Genomic DNA, 17,825 nt, shown 5'->3' on the forward strand with positions numbered 1-17,825 from the left:
GACAGTGGATAGAGTCTTGAAAGGGGGGAGAGAGAGAGTGGATGCGGAAAGGGCCACAGGCCGGATTCGAACCCGGGCCGCCGCGGTCAGGACCAAGCCTTAATACATGGACGCCCGCTCTACCAACTGAGCTAACCCAGGCGCCCCCTGCTACCTTTTAAAGGAGATATTTATACTGCATCAGTGAAGTTACCTGAACATTATGAGTGCCAGAAACATGGAATGCTTGTCTCAACCATTACATTACGGAACAGCCTGTTCCAACTAATGCCGGATACACACTACACGAGAATCAAGCCGATTTTGGGCCTGATTCCTCCCTCTCCCGACGATCGTCAGCAAAACCCAGATTTTTTGATGGTTCTGAAGATGATCTTTCCAGATATTCCTGTGATGTGAGGTATGTGTAGAGTGTTTTTTACATCCCCCAATCGGCTCGGAAGTCCATCCTGGCCACACCGGTTTCAAATTGTTAATATTAAGCATGTTAAATATTTACGATGGGATATCCTGTTGTGTGTGGGGAACCCCGAGGAGAGCCGATGACGCGGTCACGTGGGAAAGAACGATAGCCAATAGAGAACCAAGCTGACTGAAGAAGGAAGGAAAACAACCGTAGTCATGGCGGCCGCGGCTAATGCATGAGCTAATGCAAAACGCGAAGCATAAAGTAGTAGTAAGACGGAGCTCAGAAATGGAGGACCAACTTGTTGATTTGTGGATGTGAGTGTTTATTTAAAGTGTCTCCATGACTTCATCCATCCATCCTTCCTGCTATGTTTTTCGCACTACGTCATATCGCTTAAATTTTCCAGTCTGTCAAATATGCTGTGATTTTATCATTTGTGCTATACAATAAAAAAATGTAATGTAATAATCTGAGCACACACTTGAGCTGGAAAACCTCCGACAGCGCCTCAGCGCAGCACGCCACTGCCGCTAATGAGACTTTGGCTCTAATTAGCCATTAAGCGTAGGAGGCCCTGGGGTTTCCTTTGTGTATAATCATCAACATCTTTTCAATCATTATGGTCATATTAAATGGCATTTTACTTGAGCTGAACTTTTGATATAATTTGCCAGAATCACCTTCTCGCTGTGAGATGAGCCTAAAAACCATACATCTTTATTTCTCTGACAGTGTACATACAGGAGAGAACAGAAAAGTGTGACGTGTTATTAATTCTTTGTCTGAAAGCAGTTTTTTTTCCAAAGAGAGAGACATGATGAAAAGTGAAATGACAGTCTGAGTAGATCTGATAGTGGGTAGGGTAATAGCAGAGATTATGTTTGGAAAGAAGAGTGGAGGAGGAAGAGGAGGAGAGTCGTTATGTAATCATCTGGATCCACAGTCAATCTATCCAATCCCTCTAATCAAGTCTAGAGGGATCAGTCTGCAGGAAAGATTTGTGTCTGTTGTACAGTACAATTCATAACTGATGTGTGTGTGTGAGACAGACAGACAGACAGAAAGACAGACAGATAGTGAGGGAGAGAGATTAGTGTGTATACCTAATGCTTACGTGTGTTTTCCAGGCTGTTTAAATGCAAAAATATTTTGTAAAAAAGCCTCTCATACATTAAACAGACAGGATTTCCAGCTATCATATCAGATTAAATCATGAAGTGGAATTATCCCATCTCTTTTAATTGATAGTCTTTAGATTGCCATAATAATCTTATAGGCCTGTGTGTGCGATCACTGGCAGGAAAATCACTCCTCTGGAAACCGGAAACAATTAATTGGAACCATAGACTGTATATAAGACGTGGACGTAGTCACCGTGATGTCACTGTCGTTTTGAAGCCAGAAGTGACACTAGAGGGTGGAGCTAAGTACAACCGAACGCTGGATAAGACATTTTTTATGCGACCAAAATGTTCTAATTAACTTTCATGAACTGAAAACACGCTGTGAAAGGGTTAAAGTTGTAAGACAAAAACACGGACAACTCCCAGACCGGACAACGCCGTGGTAGCGACCTGTCAATCACAAGGTAGCCCCGCCCTAAAGCATCCCCTGCTTTATGGTCTATTTGACTCTAAATGGGACCATAATTTACTAAATGAACATCATGCTGAATTGAAGAAGACTTGAAACTAGCGATTTAGACCATAAACTCATGTTTACAATGTTTACTGAGGTAATAAATCAAGTGAGAAGTAGGCTCATTTTCTCATAGACTTCTATACAATCAGACTTCTTTTTGCAACCAGAGGAGTCGCCCCCTGCTGGATATTAGAAAGAATGCATGTTTAAGGCGTTTCCGCATTGGCTTCACTTTTCAGGTTGCCGCCTGATTGCAACTTAAGAATGTAAAGTAAACCTCTTGACTACAAGCCTTTATATTATACTATATTATATATAGTGTCTAATGGCAGCCCATCAAACGTCCAATGCTGGGAAGCGAGGCGATCCCCCGCGATAAAAGAAAAACGCTCCTGTGGACATGTACCAACACTTTCTATCTCTTTTCCTGAAGCACCATGTCAAGCCCTGTCAGTACTGAACAATGCAAGCAAAGAATAACTTCAGCCAGCTGGATCAGAGGTCAGGAAACAGGCTTCACTTGACAAAGCAAAGGAAAAAAAATGATAGAAAGAAAAAGAACAAAAGAATGAGAGCAAAACCACCTTGAAAAATCCAATATAAAAGAAAATGTTTTTCTCTACTCCACAGACAGATTTAACCACTAGTCACACCAGCTGCCAGAAGAAGAAAAGTGTTCAACAGCTAACAAGAAAAGAGTGACAACCTGTGATGTACTACTGTATAGTCAGTCTGGTCTTCTAAAAATTACGTTCCCATACAGCAAAACTGCATTGTCAATTATGTTTCGTTACCAGATTACTGTTCTGTTAAAAGAAACTGTAGAGACCACTCTGAAAAATGTACCAGTCAATTTAGCTGAGAAGAGAGCCTCATTTTTATAAACGATCTTGTTTTGGAGGACAGAAAATGTGATTTTTACAATTGCTTCATCCAAGCCAAGTCACCTACTATCAGGCCTGTTAGGCTGTCATAGTGCTTTCTCTTATTCTGCTGGTTACATGTCTCTCCACCAACAGGTGACCATCCCTAACATTTAAAATAATACCTCATGGATGTGGATACAAGAAGCAGCACGACTCCCGCGAGCATAAAAAGTGAAGTTGGATCTCTACATCAGCTACATCTGCACTTTTTCTCCTCCATGGAATCAGACTGGACTGGACAATTCATTAGATTTATCACTGACTCATCCACTTATCTGAGCCCGGCATGTAATTTCACTTTCCATCCATCCTACCTGCTCCAACCGCAAATTCCCATTTAGTAGCCCGTGTCAGCCGGCCAGACTGGAGTCCCACAGGCGGCTGGCGGCTCCCTCTTTCAATTTCAGTAAGGCCTATTAGAGCCGAGCTAGCAAGTCAACTAGCAGTGGATATCTGGCCTATATTCATCTACAGGGCTGACACACACTCCGAAGCTTCCATTTCTCTCCGCATTTGTCTTAATACATCCCAAGAGGTTGGTGCCGAACAAGCTGTCGCTGCTAATGTAAGTGACACTGAGCCACTGAGCCAAAAAAGTAAAAAGGCAACTGGAAGACAAGACAAGAGTGGTGAAAACTGAAACTCATGTCATGTCAGCTTAGGGCTGGGCGATATGGACAAAATCCTCTATCCCAATACACGTCATTTCATATCTTAATAACGATATATATCACGATATAGCATGATTTCTGGTAGTTCAATAAATAAATATTCTATATGAAATAACCACATGGTAAAGACTATTTTTGTATACTCCTGTGTGAATTAAATACTTGACAAATGAAAAGCAGTGAGTATTTTCTCAATTAATTAAGAACTTTAGAGCAAAATGAACAGTTTCAAGTGACATTATAAAGAAAAATTTAATATTTCCATATGTAGGCTACACATTTGTTAATTGCATTGAACCGAGTGGTAGTGTAAAGTGTGATTTAAAAACAAAAAACGTAATATTCAAATGATATTCGCTCAAAATACTCAGATTTTCGGAGAAATTTGAGTTAGTTTGTGCTTGTTATTCTCAATTTAGACGACGAAATTGTACCACGATATCTCAATATATGATTTCATCACAACATGATTCCATTTGAAAGATGATAAATGATCATATTAAATTATCAGGACCCATGTGGGGAAATCAAATTCCAGTGACTGACAGAAGTTTATGCAGCACTTTAACGCGCCGGGATAACTGGTGTGAACACATAGTGCGAACGTCCGGGAGCGCACAGACACGCGCATGATCGGCGTAGTGTGGGATCGCTGTCACACACATTTTAATGGAGTTAAGGAACTGACAAAAAACACGATCAGCAGATGGATTTATTAGTAGTTTAGCTTTTGAAATCATGCTAAAATAATATATCTCCTATCATAAAATCCTGTGGTTGGTTTGTTTGTTTTCACGTTACAAACGAACCGCACCAGAGCCCGCTTGGTCCACACTAGTTTGAATGAGCGTTCACACCAGCCCCAACGAACCGTATCTAACCAGTCAAGAGTTTGTTTTAACTGAACCAAACGGGTTGGGTGTGAAAGCACCTTGAGTGTACATTTAAAGGTAAATTCATTAGTAGTATGTCGGTCACGTGCTAGTTTGAAGAACTACACACCCGAAAAAGGCAGCTGAATGGAAACTGGCTTATATTTTTGCAACATTCTTTTTAAATTTAAATCTAAAGAAGGAGATATGATCCCTCAGTGGATGGCAAAACATAAACATCACAATATGTATGAGGTTTCTATATACCAGATATATTTACAGTAAGTTTACGTTTAAGTAAGTCAGTTACTGGCTTACTTAATCGCCTAGGTCTTCATTACAGTAAGTAATAAGATTTAAAGTAAGAAGAGCAGCAGGGTGAAACTCACAACATGAAGTCTTGTTCCCAACACGGCTGGTCCCCTCGGACTGTGATGGTGGTACTCTTCACATTTTGCACCTTTAAAGTTACGTAGGCGTTGAACTTGTCTGGAAAAGGCGAGAGAAAAAAACAAGCAAAAAATTATGATTCAGATTTTGTGAGGAAGTCTTTAACATTTTTGTCATGCATACATTTACATGTTTAAAATGTTATTTCGTAACTTATTGGAAAAATGTCCTATGTTAAAAAACAAATATAATTTAAGTATTGTTCTGTATGGTTTGTACCCTCCCGAGGCTTCAGTGACCCATCTCGATTATTGATTGAACTACAGGATATATCAATTTTCTTCCCTGCATAACAATATAGCAAACAGCCATTATTTCTGGAGCAGTGAAGCATCTCTAGCTCATGAAAAGATGAAGGGGAGATAAACAAAGGCTAAAAAAACAACCATGATTTTACAGGCACGGGAGAAATAATTTAAACTACCCACATAGGACAAAAACTAAAGCGCAACAACACACTAACTAAGGAACACACAGATTTCATGCAGGATTTAATATTATACACTAATATAAAGGAGATAAAGACGTTATCTCCTACACAGCTGCAGGATATGACCACAAAACACAGAGTTTATGCTAATTTTAGCCTCTGCAATACATGAAGCTTTTTCCTTTAAATCACCAAACAATGAAAAGACTATAAACCACTGTGGACAGCTTATTTGTGCAGAACTGTCAGACAGTGTTGATCAAGTGCAAGTTAGATTAAAAGCAATCGACGTCCCAGTCATAACTCATCAAATACAGTCCTAAATAATACAATGATGTCTTTGTCAATATGAAATAGGATCAACAAATATTTAGATCTGTCTTTCACAAGCGGCACACTAGATTTGAAATGTCTTTCCACACACTGTTAAACCAAAAAAGTTAATCTAACTCAAAGGAATTGTTGAAGCTGATTACATCGAACATTTAAAAAGCACTTTTTACATGAGAAGAGTCCAAAACAAGTCTGAGTGAAGCTTAAGAGGTAAATGTCTTCCAAAAATGTCATTCAAATACTGCTAATCTGTTTTACCAAGTAACCGAATTGCTAAATTCAATGGAAACACATACTTTAGAGAAAACACGTCTTGTCTCACGTTTAAAGTCAATGTTGAATTTTCTAATTAATGAACCTAGACCACGATCCTTCCCTAACCTAAATGGTGCTAAATGCGAGACTTGTAGCATTTCTATTGCCTCCACACAGCTCTCAACTCGCAGCTAACGGGGCTAACAGTGTTAACGTGGGGGGAACCAGAGAGTGGGTGCTACACTTCCGCAACGGCGCCCTCGGTCGGTACAACGTTATCAGCTGTAACCACCGTATGAGAGCAGCGCAGAGCGTCGGCTGTGAGCGAGCCAGTGGGGCAAGTTCACATGCACAAACTTGCACTAAAAGGCAAGCACGGCCGGCCCGGCGATGTCAACAAAGCACGGAGAAACTCGGATTACAACTCACACAGAGGGAGAGAGACTTCATTAATATTCTGGATATCATATTGAGCACCATTAACAAATTGCATTGAGTGGCTACATAAATGCAGCTTAAAAAAACATCAAATAGGGAAAACAAATAACTAAAAACTTTTTCAATAAACGTTTTGCAAATATATATTGAGTATTTTTGAAAGAAAATGTAAGCTATGCGGCATAACATTACAAAATACTAAAAAGTAAATCCAAATACCTAAAAGCCTCCGCTGGAACACGACTATATCCTCAAGAGGAACTGTTACGGGAAAACAGTGTTTAGCTCCATTTCCAGCCCAATATTACTGCATCTTTTATGTATTTTATTCATTTATTTCTGTTCTCTTCTTCTTCTACAAACTAGTTTTAATTCTGCTTTAAAACATATATTGTATAAAAACCATATTAGCATTCAGTAATGTAAAATGTAAAGTTTCAGCACAAATATTAAGGTGGAAAATCCAGTTTTTCAACTTGTGAATCCTCCATATCCAGACACCCAGGAGAAGAGTGGAGGGACGCAGACAGAAATGAACAGAAATGAACAGACATGAACAGAAATGAACAATTGTACCTTAAATAACTGCCGTGTGCCTTCTAATGACGCTCATTTGCAAGATGGTGTCAGTATTAACTGTGGAAGCGCTGAACAGGGAACATTTTGTACCGAGAAAAAGTCACTTCAGGCGGTGAACCACGGTCTCATTACATTTTCTCATCACACACGGATGGCTGTATACGGAGAACTGTATGACCCTTTCCCTTCTTTTCATTGACACTGGTCCATTTTCAGCATTGATTCAGGTTGAATGTATTCATATTCAGGCATGTTAAAGCTACATTTGTTTATTCTACGGAGATAATAACCCTCTCTATTTCCTGGAAGTTCCTCCTTTTTCTCATTGAGGGTCTGAGAATATTATTTCATAATGTGGGGGCGTTGTGGAGCACTTTGATGTTAATGGATACGTCACCTTAACTATGTCCTCTTTTACTGTTACTACTGTACACTTGCACTTGAAATTCTTATATTTTTTTATTCACGCTTGCAAAGATGTAGCCTCGTTGCAGACTTCTGCATAGATGCTCACGTCTCAAGTTTTTTCAGTGATTCAAACAAGTTTGGTGTTCATTTGAAATCCATGAAAATGAGCAGCATAAATACTAGATTAGAAGAAACTAGAAAAAAAAATTCTGAAGAAATGCAGAGTGAATGCTAGATGCTGAAGAGCTTTAATCTGTATGAAGAAGGATACAGAATCAGAATCAGAAAGTTGTAATTGCATGAAAAGCAGCTGAAGCCTTATAAATAGTTAGTTCTGAGTTTCCTGTTAAGAAAGTTACCTTCTGGGGCTTTTATTTTGAAAAACTAGGTGAATCCCTAGTTTCCGGTAACATACAAAAAGGGGAATTTTACCAAGCTCCAAACAAAGTTAAATATTTCAAAAAGTACAATTGGGATGAATGAAAGTTGAATAATAGCCAGAATCTATGGAATATGTGGAACATTTTACAGTTTGAATGGAGTTTCTAGGTGAAAGCATGAATGAGCAGTGAACAGTTGAAAATGCTTGAAAATGTTTAAATTCTGAACATTTCTTCCATTCATTTCAATGGAGAATTTTTGATGAATTATGGTTAATAATTCTGAAAATATGAAAGTTATGAATGAGAAAAGTAATAGCCATCATGTCCTAATTGAGCTGCACGTTTTGATGTTTGAATGGAGTTTCTATGTTGAAAAATGTGGAAGGAGTAGCGATGCAAAAAAAGTGGTCTGACGAAAAATAAAAATAAAGAATGTAGAAGAACATATGTTGTGAATGATTCCAGCATTCACACCAATTAGATTGATGCAGCTGAACAGGTTGTTGTATATTGACTACTCTTAAATCAGCATATGTCATTGATAAAAAAAAAAACTGTGTTGTATGTTTGCCTTTAATAAAGAATAAACTCAACCCAATGTCCCAGGTGTGTGTGTGTGTGTCTTTCCCTCTAACTCACACTGATCAGCATAATCAGCATAAACCAAGGAGCCAGCAACCACAACCACATACTGTAATCCCTGCTTGATTACCTGCCTCAAATAGCCCACTCTTGGGATGGACTCTGACAAAGCGTATGCTGTGTTGGTGTGTGTATTTGTGTGTCCTAGTACACCTCTGTGTTCCCAATTTTACAACCACTTTGTTCTGAAGAGGGCCAGCGGAGCTGAGGGCAGCATCAGTGGATTTGGGGTGAAGATGAGGTGAGTGACGTGATCGTTCAACTGCATAAATTAATACATGATGGCCAGGGTTTGATTCCAGTACCCAATTTATAATTTGGTTGTGGTTCCAAGTTGGTAAAATACCTGGATTCATTAAGCTCAGAAGTCTTAATGAATCTCTTAACGGTGCTAAAGCTCTCTAACCCAAACCATCCACATTTCTCCTTAAATTCAAGCCATCTTTTGTCATAGGTACTGGCCGTTAATTCATGAGCATAGCCGAGAGCAGTGGGTTCAAAGCTGAATAAAAGGTATTTAGAGCTTGATGGTTTCAGTAAGAGCTTTTTAATAAGGTGCACCAACTAAGATTTGGACATAAAGCATGTCTGCGTCAGAGTAAAAAGATGAGAAAAGTTGAAAAAGAAGATGCTTTATGTTGAAACCTTAGTTGCTGAACCTTAAAAAGCTCTTACTATAACCATGTCCTCCAAGGGTTACCATCTAGACATGACCAAAAAAAAGAGGCAAGCTTAGTAATCACAGTAGTAAAAGGGATGCTTATCGTTGTGTTTTGGTAAACACAATGTTGTATACAGATGTGTTTCTTATGTTATGTTCATATTTCTGTTTCAAAATCCCCCTGGAGCTCTTTGTGGTTTACATCACTCTGCTGTAGCAAAGAGAGCAGTGCAGCATGAAGCTAATGAAACACCACTGGGGAGAAGAGCACAGGACGATCCCTGATCCTTATTTATGCAGGAAAGGTTGACTAAGCACTTGACCTGCTTCATATTCATACACTTGCACACATTCACACACCTGGGAGCTTCCCAGTACAGTCCTGTTGTACAGTCCTACTTGAACAGCTCCCTTGGGTGGATAACACAACTGAAGAGCATGGCCAGGCTTTCAGGAGGATCCTATTTGAGTTGGTAAGCCTAGAAATTCATTCTGACTTCACTTAAAACACAAACCAATCTCCCAGTCTGTCCCTGCTGTGTCACTTTTACTCCACTGACACTTCATTGCATCTTGGACACATCTGAAAAATATCTGATTTTGAAAAAGACAATTGAAAAAGCAACCACAAACCATTAAGCTTTGTTTATGCTGGCGGCGCGAGACACCGTGGCACGGATCTCCACGGAGAGCACGCACACAAAGGTGTTTATGCTCAATGTGTTGTCATTGTATCTCATGTGGGAATGGGGATGCAGTGTCATTTCTTATGCTGTGTTCAGACCAAGAGAGAAACAAACTTTTCGTGAGGCGCAATTTCATACAAAGTCAATGCAATGAGGCAAATAGACACAAATTCACGCCGGGCGACACGAATGACGCGAATTTCACACTTTTTGTATCCAGTGTTCGCAGGAGTTGAAATATTTCGACACTGTGTCACAAAAGCCTATCAGCATTGAGATTCTAAACACCAACGTCGCTGCCGTATTTATGCCTCGAAGACTTTATCTCGACAGTTGATGGAGAAGCTGCATATCCTGGCACTGATCCATCCAAACTCCATTCAGAAAACAAGCAATTTAAAAGTTGTTTGCTTGACGTCTTGCAGACAGACCTGACAAAGCATGAATTCAGACTTTTTTTTTTTACAAATCTGCATTATTATGTAGTTATTTCGGCATCCTTTTGAAATTTTTATTGCAATTAAATCACAGCACAATCTGTATATTTTGGGTTCATAATGCAGTAGCAATGTGTGGCTTGCTAGATACAGTCAGTGCAATGCCACTGTATGTGAATACAGCTCGCCGCCGGATGATGTTATGAACTCAGACACATCAGCGTTTGGTTTTCTGACATCTGGGACTTCCAAAGCAGCAACAATGGTTATTTCTTCCATGCTTGATGGCGGAAATGGCGGAAAGAAAAGATGTTGGTATCAATGGAGACAAGCTCATTCTCCTCTCCGGCGCGAATGAACACAAATGATACCGGCGGTCCATATCGCGCGAGTAAAGCGAGCCAAAAATTCTCTTCGCTCTTGGTCTGAACACAAATTTAATACTGTACTGAGATTTCATCCTCATATGAGACACATGAAATGTCAAGAGTGTATCCTATCTGTCACCGCGCCCAGCAGAGCTCCGCAGTAATGACGAAGGCAAAAGACAGGAGGGTGAAATGGTTAATCGGGAATAATCCATCATTCACTTAAGGGGGTTGCCAGGTCTGTGATTAAGGGGACGAGGGGACTGGCAGGGTGCAGACAGCCCCATTTACTGCCTGAGCTAACAGTGGTAAGGACAAATTAGGAAAACACAACAACTGGACAAGCCACAAAAAAACCCACAAAAATAAACAAAAAACGGAGGAAAAATATAAAAGAATCGAGTCATCGTCTATATTTGGAATCTATTTCCTTTGACACCACCAGGGTTGTCATAGAAGATGACACTCTGCAGACCTCCATAAATGCTTGGTTGCATGCACACACACACACAGAGACAGACATAAACAAACACACCTTCCTCCAGTAAGCAGCAAGTAACTGCGTCGGGGAGGACATATCCCAGCATGCAGCGGGACCCTCTTGGGGAGCAGCCGGCGTCATTTATAATTAAGTAGCGATGACTTATGAAAATAAATAAGTTATATTCAGTTACACATGGACGTGCGCGGCGCGGCCAGGCGAGATGACATTTACTAGACTGTCTACAGTAATGAATACTCTATTAAGGGAGGGGATGGAGGAGGCTGGAGAGTGAGCGGAGAGTGAGCGGAGAGTGAGCGGAAAGTGAGCGGAGGAGAGCTTTTGGTGGATGAAGGAAGCTGAAGGAGATATTGAACTGAGACTTAATTCTTTTGGACTCACAAGTGCAAACAGACAGGATGTTCTCGTTTTATTTCAGCTGCATTTCTTTCAACATCAACAGCACGTCCGGCTTTAAAATCACATCTTCTGATCACGGTTCAACTTCTTTTAACACGCATTCATTATTATTTCAATATTGACATTGAAGTGACTACATGTAATGTGAAAGGGGTCGCTTGTAGTGACGTCAACCACAAATAATCACCAACTCTGCAGCTCGACGGTGTTAGCCTCTATAATAATATAATTTCCGGGGGTTGCCAGATGGTTGTGGAGAAAAAAATATATATAAATAACATGTTTTAGATTGGGGAATGTTTTTTTCGATTGCATCGCCTGTACCCGTGATATCATTTGGCTCAGAATAGATTTTATTGAGTGTGTTTGTGAGAGTCAAAGTGTGCTTGCACATGAGTTTTACCGGCAGGTCAAGGGAAGAGAAAAAGTCTCAGACTCAGACTCCAACACAAACCACACGGAAGCACCAAAACCGCAAAGTTATATCTAGTGAAGCCCGTCTTGCAAAACAGTGTTGGCCGCGGTCGCCCTTCGCGAGGGTACCATCTAAAGGTTTTTGACCTGTCCGTGCACATCCAAAATTGTGTAACTACACAGACATGGATGGGTGGAGAAAATGGACTTTGAGGAGCTTTGAGAATGCTGGTTTTGCCGCAAAAGTATAACCGAGGCTTCAGGAGGAATTGTTTCAGTCTGCAATAAGCGACAGACAGAATACAAGTCAGACAGCACAGCAGTTGAGGCTGTGCTGAGACAGGGCTGCCTCATTACACCAACACCATTGCCTCATTATTGTCAGGGATTCCTCTGCATTCATTAGGCTGCGGTGGGTCATCACAGCGAGATAACCACTGCTACTGACGAGCAACGCGTCAGGTATGAAAATGGTCAATTCCCTGTTCAAACACACCTGAAGATAGGTCTGTTGTTCAAGGTTAATGATTTATTATACAGTCCACAATTTTCACTGCCTGCACTCGAGCAGAAAAGGAAACCAAAACAGGTATGACAATGATCCAAAATAAAAATAAATTCACACCAAACTTCCCCATCAGGACCAGTCACCTACTATTAAAACTCAGAAGCTCCGCTTTTTGTTTCTAATTCAGATTACCTGTCAGGATTGTTTTACCAAAGCAGCTTGAAGAAAGAAGAAAGGCACTTTATTAATCCCCGAGGGGAAATTCAATTTCAATTTCACCTCGTGGTTGTATGCCTCTGCCAATTAGTCAAGTTGCAATTTAAATCCACGTCTGTCTAAAATGTCATCTCTTCATCATTTTATCCTGTTAGACATTTGTGTGAAATTGTCATAATTAGAATATGAATTCTTGACTTATGTCCAAAAACGTGTCATGTGAGGTCACAGTGACCTTTGACCTTTGACCTTTGACCTCAGTTCATCCTTGAGTCCAAGTGGACATTTGTGCCAAATTTGAAGAAATCCCATCCAGGCGTTCCCTAGATATCAAGTTCACGAGAAAGGACGGACGGACAGACGGGCGGACAACCCGAAAACATAATGCCTCCGGCCATGGCTGTCGCCAGCGCGGAGGCGGTACTTGACAACTGTTTAAGGGGTTTGACCTGCTTGTGGCACTAGATGAAAAATTTGAGAATCAATAAAGTCATCAGTATACATTCTCACCACGAATGTCCGTACCAAATGTCACAGCAATCCATCCAACAGTTGTAGGTTGGCTCACAGCTTTGGACCGGCAGACTACCTGACATCAACGTCTCTAGAGCCACAGTTTCAGCATGGCTAAAAACAGGATAATATGCCTTAACTCTTTTAAACTAATAAAGTGACACATATACCAGGCAACATCTCTCAGGGGTCGTCCACCAGTGGGGTTTCAGGAGGGCTTTGGGACAGCAGCCAGCTCCCCCAGGGCTAAGAATCTATTGCTTTTACTATTAAGATAAATCAGATCATGTTTCCCAAACTGGGGCATTAGAGTGGGACAAGCTCTGCTAGCTGTGTCTGACCTGAGACTAATAATCATGTCACATGACAGAACATGCATACGGTCTATCAACTACTTGACTGAGTGTTACAGCCCTGAGGGAAGGTAGGTTTGATGTTTTAGGTCAAATTTAAAAAGAAAAACCAGACATAGACTTCCATTCCTTCCTACCGGCACTTCTACATTTTACTCTTTGGCATACCGCGACTTTTTCTTGCGCACTTCTCAGAGACGGCCGGTATTCTTTTCTGCCTTATCAGGTTCTCTGGGCGGTAAGGGCAAATAATAACAGTTCAGCGCCAGTGTATTTGTGCCGCACCTCATAATATGAAGATAAAAACAATGTGGAGAGAATCTGGACGATGCACGGCACAGGGCACGGGGGACGGGGGACGGGGGACGGGGGACACGGCACGGGGGACGGGGGACGGGGGACGGGGGACACGGCACGGGGGACGGGGGACACGGCACGGGGGACGGGGGACGGGGGACACGGCACGGGGACGGGGGTTCCTTTTGGTAAAATAATTAGTGAGCTGTTCATCATAGCTTATTTTATTTGTGAACAAATACGTAAGGGATAATGTACAGTGAGCCGGTCGTTGTTGTGAAATAAACCCCGACACGGCGATGCCGCACGCCGACTTGAAGCGGAGGGGTCTTGCATGGCCCTGAAGGGGTTTATTTCACAACAACATTTCACAACCGGCTCGCTGTACATTATGAAAACAATAATTTGACACAAAAACAGTCTTCCAGAGTCCGACATCAGAACTGTGCCCATAGCAACGGTCTGTTATCCATAGCAACGGTCTGCTATAAATAAATAACAGACCGCAGAACGCCGTGATTGACCAATCAGAATAGAGTATTCAACCAAGCCGTGTAATGATAATTAATTAAACTATATTTAAATGTTTTGATTTATAGAATATGATTTTACAGGGCAAACATTTCCAGACTATTTAAATGTTCAGACGAAGGCTGTAATATGTGTAAATAATAAAATAATCATTTAACTAGTAATAATAATGGTCCAAAATTATGTGAAATTGCTTAATATTAAGTCGAAAACCTTCAAATTTTCTTGGGGGAGGACCCAAACTCAATATCTCCTTGCATTTTTTATTCACTGTAGAAATTCATAATGTGTCTCTTTATGCTGCTGCATAATATGTATCACCTAAAACCTGGATGATACCCTACTATAGGCTACAAATAACACAGGAAAGCACTTTTATTAACACTAAACACACCACCTTAACTACTATAATGTTCCAGTTGGAATATTATTGGAGTATTATAGGCCGACTATAGAAAATGCATAGCCCAAGTATAACAATATAACAATAAAATCACAACTGATTATGACTCGTGTAAAGAAATAATGAATAAATAGGAATACGTCGCAAGAGATTGACAATACCGGCTGATACACACGCCAACATGTGAATAAGTACCAGCACTTATTTATTTCCACTTCAAGCACTGTGTGTGCGTGTCAGACAATTTACAATAAGAGGACTGCGATGTAATGTATCACTGAAATAAAAACACTTGAGGATATACCGTATCAAGCAGCTATTGCTCAACCCCCACTTTGCTCTGTACTTCCTAAACTACTGCTACTCCACCAAAGTGTTTCAAGTTTAAGGACGGTCTGCTGATTCCGAAAACCAGTTTCGTTTTACGAGCAACTTCTTTGGTATTATAAATGAGTTAAACTGCATAACATTCAAAGGGAGGAACTACAGAATAAATGAATTATAGGGCATTTCTACAGTAGCTCTGACTGTACGGCAGCAACATCATCACTCATGTCCAGTTTTATGAACCCTGGGGAGGCCAATCAAATCTCATCCTTCCGCTCTGAAAATCTGCTCTGCGATCGGATGCCAGAGGCAGCCAATGACGAATCATCTCCTGTATCTGGAGTCTGTCTCTGTCTCCTAAAGACATTGAGGGATTTGTCTCCATCTTCCTCCTTTATGCCGGGATGACACGTTGTCATTTCAGGCTAGCAGGTGGCCCTTTGTCTGTGATGATCTATTGATTTTATGCTCTCCTCCTCTGGCTTGACTTTTTATTCTCCCACTCGTCGCTGTTGTTCTCCCCTCATCATCGCCCGGAGAGAAGCTGGGACAAACAGCTGCAGCCAGCAAAGAGGTAAAAAAAAAATAAGGAAAAGAAAGGTGGATGGGAAGACGGTGTTCCACTTTTTACTGGCTGCTGAATTGTTGATGCTTCATCCCTGAAGAGGAACTGTATGAACAATATTTTTCAGCTGTTGTTCTCCTCTGTTACATCTACTGAGGACATCCAAGTACATGACCAAGGAGAGATTGAAACATGGGCTCCGCAAGGAGTGAATGAAGAAACTGTAAATTTCTTCAACATTCCACAAATTGGAAAGTCAACTATCTCTTCGTCGAGTCTTAATGTCACTCCTCTAGACTTACTGTAAAGTCCCAGCTCTAGCCACATATAACTCAGATATAAACTATTAATGAGAAAAAAATCCACAACAGCTCCTCTTATTAAGATGAACACACCTCTCAATGTTCAAACATCGGCAGACATCATGCATTAGCTCTTACCTGGAGGCCCGTGTAGTTTGGCTTTCTTCACTGGAAGAGAAGAAAAGAAAACACAGATTAGTCACAACATAAGTTTATTTGTTTTATTTTGTCTTTGCTTCTCTTTTGGCATTTTGTTGCTGTGGTACCATTCTTCTCCTTGATAACATTTTAATGTAATTTGTGTTGTTTTTGTTTTTTGGGGGTTGGATGGTTTTATGAACCTCTTAGGATTGTTTTGGTAACCTGCACAGATGATGCTTCTTTCCTTCTGTCTTTTCTTGCAGCAGGGTTTATCTTCTGTGCTTAAGCGCTAAATTTACCTGAGGTTAGGTAGAATATCTCAAATGCTTTATGTGAAATGCACAAGACATCATTTTAAATGTGTAGTAAAATAACATAAAGAGTTGCCAGAACCAGAGCTTAAAAATTCTGACTTACTGTATTTGTGCTCAGAGACCAAAAGCTAGATAGATGGAGGACAATATGTAGAGTAGATCATTAGTGTTTTCATTACACTAGGGATTTTCTACTATCTGATGATTGTGACATTAATAAATATATAAAGCGTTTTTTTCCCAGCTGAAAACGCAGGGAGCTCTTCTGAAAACGCTCAGCTGGGAGCGCTGAGGGCACTTTGGAAGCACGCTTTGGTTGCATCTGGTTGCTATGATACGTAATATCCCAGGAAGTAAACATGTCGGCATCGTCAGTACAAGGTAGAGTACATTCTCTGGCCCTTGTTCTGGATGATGGGAAGTCTGCAGGGACAGAGGACGAACCCGCCGGTCTATGTTCATGGATTTTGTGGGTGAGGAAACATCTCGGCGTGTATGATTGTTCGATTCAGATTCAGATTCAGATCAACTTTATCATCCAACACGGGGAAATTCATTTGGTCCAGTGCTCCAGACATGAGGACAACATAAAGTCCACAGTACAAACAATAAAAACAATAGCATAACATACTCAAAATTATAAACACATCTGATCATGCCTTTGTGGTAGGCTATTTGTCCCGCCTCTTCTCTAGCGTGATTGGATGGCTGGGTAAAAAGTGACGCAGCGTTTTACTCAAAGTTGAACATTTTCAACTCTCAGCAACCTGAAAAAAACGCTAAACGTGCAGCCCTCAGCACAGAATAGACGCTCAGCGCCTCGTCATGCTGATGGCGTGTTTACCATAGCGTAAATAAGCGGCGCTCCCATTATGAAGCAAAAAATAAAAAATATTAAACCTTGGCTGGCTTCATGGTGCTTGATGAATGCATTAGCAAAAAACAGTCAAACTTGTGATTTTAATATGCCAGTAAACAATTATCCTTAATGAAGAAAATGATGAATTGTTGTAAACAGTCACAGCACTTAGTTTGGCATGTTTGACTGTGGAAAAAAAAACGATATTAGAAAAGATGGTAACTAAGACACTGAGGCTTTAATATTTAATATGCATTATTATTTTAGTGCATCTTGGTAAGCCCATTATTAAATCACAAAACCATGTGTCTGTATTAGAACTGTAGTGGAGGTAATGGATGTAGTCAAAATATATTCTGTGTGAATCAACAAGCAAAAAGGAAACGAGTTGTGAAAAGACAATAGACACAGTCTGCTAAACACATAAATATGAACTATAAGGTTTTATCCTGTGGGGGGACAGATGCATTGCTTTATGATACACGTTTCTTGTGACAGACTGAACCAGGATTCTTTCAGTAACAGCTTTATCACAGTGTTTATGGTCAAATAAAACCACGTCTCCTCTTACAACACATACTAAGGAGTAGTA

The sequence above is a fragment of the Sebastes fasciatus genome, chromosome 6 (genome assembly GCF_043250625.1).
Source record: "Sebastes fasciatus isolate fSebFas1 chromosome 6, fSebFas1.pri, whole genome shotgun sequence".
Classification (NCBI taxonomy): domain Eukaryota; kingdom Metazoa; phylum Chordata; class Actinopteri; order Perciformes; family Sebastidae; genus Sebastes; species Sebastes fasciatus.